This window comes from Amphiprion ocellaris, chromosome 10 (assembly GCF_022539595.1).
Source record: "Amphiprion ocellaris isolate individual 3 ecotype Okinawa chromosome 10, ASM2253959v1, whole genome shotgun sequence".
In the NCBI taxonomy this organism is placed as follows: Eukaryota; Metazoa; Chordata; class Actinopteri; family Pomacentridae; genus Amphiprion; species Amphiprion ocellaris.
The window spans coordinates 2,993,072-2,999,071 of NC_072775.1; positions in this window are offsets into that span (position 1 = coordinate 2,993,072).

A 6,000-nucleotide genomic window follows, 5' to 3' on the forward strand; every position below is an offset into this window, starting at 1 on the left:
TCTCAAATCTTATAGCTTTTGCTACAGCCTTCTGTGGAAGTTCCTCAATATCTACTAGTGAACATAGTTGTCCATCAAAGTCTGGATCTTCGTATGACAGGCTGAAGTCAAAGTCAAGCTTAAATTTCTCTTTTATCATTATTTTTAAATCATCCACAGATTTTGGACGTGAGGATAACGTCATCTTCCTCACAAGGTCTGTGGAGACATGGACATGTAGTAGGAAATTTTGTGCTGCCATCTCCTATTGTTAAAAAGAAAAGAGAGAATGCATTAATATGTTGTTAACTTGTGTGAATTTAAGTTTTCTGAACAGTGTTTCAAGAAAGTGAGGTGAGAAAAACTGTGATTCAGATTGTACGTTGTGATTTCTTCTTCAGAAGATTATCATATGAAGCTCTGGCCGGATCTTACTATAGTAAGAGTCCCAATGTCTAAATGCATTTCAGTCCTCCACGTCTCTGACCATAATAAATCTTTTCTGTGTTAACAGTAAACGTCCATCAATGGAGTATGCCGCGAGACTTACTGTGTCATTTAGTTCGGTCAGCCGATGCACAGAGCAAGTGTCAGATGATGTCAGCTCAAATGATCTCAGATGCTCACTATACCAGCACTCGTAGTTCCTGCAAACAAAGTAAACGGAGTTATTCACAAGCAGAATGTGCTCAATTCTGCTGAATTTTGGAAGTCCTCCTCCCTGGCCTGCAGAAACAAACATACCATTTGCATACTCTGTGCCATTCATAGAGACCTTTGATGTACTGTATATGGTTTGGCTATCAGTCTTGGTCTCTATGAAGTCTTGTGCCACTTGAGGCAGAGTAGCAACTTGGACAGAGGTGACATTTGCGGCTTGTGTGTGAGGTTTGAAAAATGATGGGGCATTGAGGTAATACACCATCATGTGCTGATGTCTGGTAGAAAGAGTTTTCAAGATGTTCTTGAAATTTTGGGCATCATGTATTACCCTTTTGAAAAATCTATGTTTTCCTTCAAACCTCATGGTCCATAGGTGAATTAAGGGACCAAAACACTTCGTCAGGTCTGGGTAGTGTTCAACGTAATGATGCTTGGGTCTGAGCTTCAAGTCTGCAAAGACTGTTGTAAGACCCTGTCTGTGATCACGTATTTTATTCTGCATGTATTGCAGGGATTCCTCTGTGAAAGATGGAGACAACACTAGCTGCACAATTTCTTTAAGGTCCATCAATACAGCCCATGCTTCATCTCCTTCAGGAACCTTACTTCCTACCATAAGTGGTAATAACCTCAACAAGGTGGTATTTTCATGCCCATTCCCACCAATGCTTCGTTTTGTTGCAAAATTCTTTGGTATTAGTTGCAGTTTATCAAGCTTATCAGAGTGCTGATATGGAAATGTGCGATTTTTTGTGTTTAAATACTCAAGAGTAAAACATTTAAGTCGAATCATTTGATGAATGCACAAGGCCAGCTCAACTGGTACAATACCCTCAAACAGATCATGCAGTATATCGGGTGGGAAACCAGTAATGGGATGAAAATGCTGCAATGCCTTGCTGAGAGCACACTCACCAGTAACACCATAATGGGTTACATTTTCTCCTTGCACAACATTTTGCACATGTAGATCATGGTCGGCCTTGGTCCTCATAGCAAACACTGGTTCAGATACTTCACTGGTCTGAATTTGGTCTGTAGTACAGCAACAGAATCTACACACACAGTTTCCCCGGAAAGACTGCACAAAACCTGCAAGACCATGAGCTGCCAAATTATCAGCTGCTACACACATCACAGTGCCCCTGATACACTGACCAAGACTTTCAGTGAAAATGCCATCCTGCTCAAGAGTCTGTAAGTCTTTCAACAAAGGTGACAGGACACTTTCATAACCACACTTCTGCATGTCAGGTACTTTGCACAGCAGAGCTAGCTGTATGACATGCAGGCTGGACCTATATTTACTGGGTACATTGGCAAGCAACCAATATACTGCACAAAGCTTGTGGATCTTTCTAGCTGTGCCTAAAGGATTTGCTAATTCAATGTCATTCACATACAAAATCAGTGACAGTTTAAGCTCTCCCTCTTCTGACAGTAACTGATTTTCTTTGAAATATGTCCCATCTTCATGGCACATGTATGTTCCAGGTGGTGATGGTTTAGCTTCTTGAATTTTATCAAGAAGATCAGTTTCTTTAAACATTGTTTGAAGCATCTGTAGTATTGGAACGTAGACTGCTGTGTGTCCACTGACATCTACAGTATATTGCACTGGCATTACCACAGGGTAGTTGCTCCTAATAAACGTTTTCCTCCGCTTAGTGGTGGACAGCTCTGCACCTTCTGCAGTTGCACAGACCAAGACATTACTTTTCATGATGGCTTCCACTAATTCATTAAGAAGAACATCACTGACAGACTGATCATGCTCTTGCAGTACCATGATGACCGAGTCTCTTACAAGAGGTTTAGACAATGAGAATTTTGTACCAAACTGTCAACTATGTCTTATATTGCTATCTCTGATACATGAAGAACACTGTGCATTTTCAAGTGAAAAGAAGCCAAGTTCATTCTCAATTGAGCCTGCAATTCAACAATGTCAACTACACTGATGAGGATTACAGACAGGAGTATCCAATTCAGGGAAATTCTGAGAGGGGCCAACATCGTCCGATTCAATCTGACTCTGCATTGAGCTGTCAATGTGTGCAGTTTCTGTTAAGACTATCTCATTCTTGAAATCTGAGACATCGCCATCTGGATGATTCCTACTTTTGTGGGCATTAAAAGAGGAATACACATTTGTACGGTAGTGACAATTTTTGAATGGACAATCCGCCATCTCATGCTGCTTCAAATGTGTTCTTAAATGACTGATTACAGTTTTTCTCATTAAAGGGCTGCTTGAATCCACACATTGGACAGATAAATGATACACATTCCATGTGATTTCCACTTTGCACAACAGTCTGAGTATGTAGCCATGTTAAGTGAATTTTCAAAGCATTTACTGACTGAAAGGTGCAGACACAGTCATCATAGAGACATGGCAATGGGCTGACGGAGGAAACATTACTGAGGCAAACGATAGTGTTCAAACATGTGTCCTCTTATCAAAGACAGCAGCACAGACTTTGCATTTCCAAGCCATTAGATTTTTTTCATGTGTTGAGCAATAAGTGTGTATTAAAGTTAATTGTTGACCTTCAACATACCAGAGAGAGAAGACTGCACAGCAGCCAGCAATCTCAATTTTAGCCTGGAGAGAACTGAAAAGATAAGTTAGTTTTTATAGTTCTATTTTAGATGCTGAACAAAATCATAGAAAAAAATGTGTTTGTTAGCAGCATACTTTACATGTACAAATGCAGGCATATCAACAGCACCAGGTAAACAGATGACAAAACTGCTGAAGACTCATGAATGTGAGCAAAACTCAGCTGAATGCTGTCAGTACAGGCGACCGTTTGTGAAAGCCACAGAGCGCCTGTTCAACATACCGCAGCTAACGTGTGTAGTTCAGTCGCCGCGACAAAGCAGTTTTAACCGCAGTTTAATAAGCTGCGGAAGTATACGTGTTTATGAGCCGCCGCCGTGCTTCCGTACTTCTGTAAGTGAAATGATGTTGATCTGAAGGTGGATGTTCATCAATGAAGAGATGACACAGGTAGATCAAATTAAGAGTACATTTAATACGGACGAGCTCGTGATTCAAGCATCATGCGGTGGATGAATGAAGAGAGTTACAATGACTAGATCTTTATAGGTTTCAACATCTGGCATAGATTAGAATACATTGCGTGAGAAGAAGAAAGAGAGAAAGAGGGAGCCAGGAGGTCCCTAGTCCCTTTAGGTTAACCCACAGGTCAACCTGTGATGAATGATGGCTAAAGTAAACGTTTCAACATATGGTTTCATTCTGTTTAACATTCTTGAGCTAAAGAAAATATATAGAAAGCACGTATCCCAGAAAAACACATACTATCAGTAAGCTACGTTGCTGGTGTCGGTGTGCGCGTGCGCTAACGGAAATATGCTCGGTCCGGTGCGTTTCACGCTAATGTGCTATGGATGCTCAGGTGTGTGTATGCAGACGGAACTACCGAGATATTCCCTGTAAGTGAGCCCCGGAAATCATCAAAGTATTAAAGAACATTCAGCCTCAGTCGAAAAATTAACCGCTCTTATTTTTTTAAAAAAGAAAAAAAGTGTACCTTTAGTACAATCACACTGACTTCTTAAATACAAAACACGTTCATAGTTTAAGGTAATAGTTCACTACCACTTATCATTAAATACGTTTGATGCATACATACATGTAGCACTGCAGTGAACTATAACAGCAAATGATCAGCGTTTACTCACCAGATTAGCACAACCAAAGCAAAAATCAATGGCGGTCAGTGCCGTCAAGGTGGACGCTGTCTGAGCAGACTCGGAAAGTCTCATGCCACAGCGACATTCACCGCTTTACGCTATGCTTCCACTTCAAAAGCTCGTCCCACGCAGTCCCACAATGAATTTTCTTGCTGAAATAAATGTCCTTCTTCGATTTTAATGTGGTAACAACACCAGTTAGCCCAGGAATGGCGATCTTTCCTCCTCCGAAACGAGCTGAGAAAACATGGCGGATTTCTCCCGCTCGGTCAAGGACGAGCACGTACTTACGTCCGTGACGTCACATACAGGATTTACTGTGAAAAGTGAGTAAACTAAAAAAAATGAATTAAATCGGTTTACTGTAAACTTAAAATTTAAAACGAGTACATATAACCCAGAAATGTAGAGGTGAATTAACTTTTTTATTTTTTTCAGTGATTACTACTCTATTTTTTTTTAGCAAGCTTTAACTGTTCGGTCTGACAATGAGTTAAACCCTTTTAAGGTATGACAGTTTTTCACTATAAAATGTACAAACATTTTTTACAGTGCAGACTAAGAGCAGCAGTTGGTCTTACTAGTTTAACCCTCATGTCGTCCTGAGGATCAAAATTGACTCATTTTAAAGTTTGAAAATGTGGGGAAAAAAAGAATTTTCACAATGAAACTTCTGATGTCCACATTTTCAACATTTTTGGGAAATCTTTGAAATCTTTTTTGGTGGAAAAAACAGAAATGTTAAAAATGTTTCTTAAGAACATTCACACAAAAATCAACCAAAATCCAGCGAAATTCGCTGGATTTTGGTTGATTTTTATGTGAATGTTCTTAAAGAAAATATTAGAAGTCTCACTGATATATATGGAATCACTTTAGATATTTTTAGGATTTTTTTTGGAAGATTTACTCACTTTTTGAAAATATTTACTAGAATTTTCTTGCCACATTTGGGGGATTTTTTTTTTTTTTTTAATGAAAATTTGAAGGGAAACTTTTAAGGAATTATTGGAATTTTCTTCCTGAAGGTTTTGCAAATGTTCAGATATTTGGGGAATTTTTTTTGCAGATTTTTTGAATTTTTTTCAGACAAGAAAACAATGTTTTTTGGTGCCTGTAAATGAGGGCAACAGGAGGGTTAAACTAGTTTCTGCTGACGGATTAAAGCATCAGGCCTGTGGTGTGAGCTTACTGTGTTCTTTTCTGTTCTACTGGCTATTTAAAGTATTGTTTCAGCTTTTCAGACTCCCAGAGACCAACACAGAAAAAAAAAGTGCACTAAATCTCAAAGTCACTGCGGGTCTCAGTGAACTTTTAACTGGAGTCATTCTTTAAAAGGAGCCTCCCTGTGAGTATTCATGAGGGGTCGGTGCAGATTGCTGCTGCGTGGGCGGCGTCGGCTCTGTTTTAGCTGGACTATCGGGCCGTGAGCAGTCATACAAATTTAAAATGTAATCACCATGCTAGCAATCCAGCTGGCCGGCAGCAGCAGGAGAGGAACGCTGATCGATCGGTCCACGTAGCTCTGAGGTTATGGTGGTGTGGACGCCATGATGATGAAGATGATGATGCTAGGATGCTGATCAGCAGGTGTTTGTCTGCTCTAACATTAAGGATGACTCCTTCAAAAGG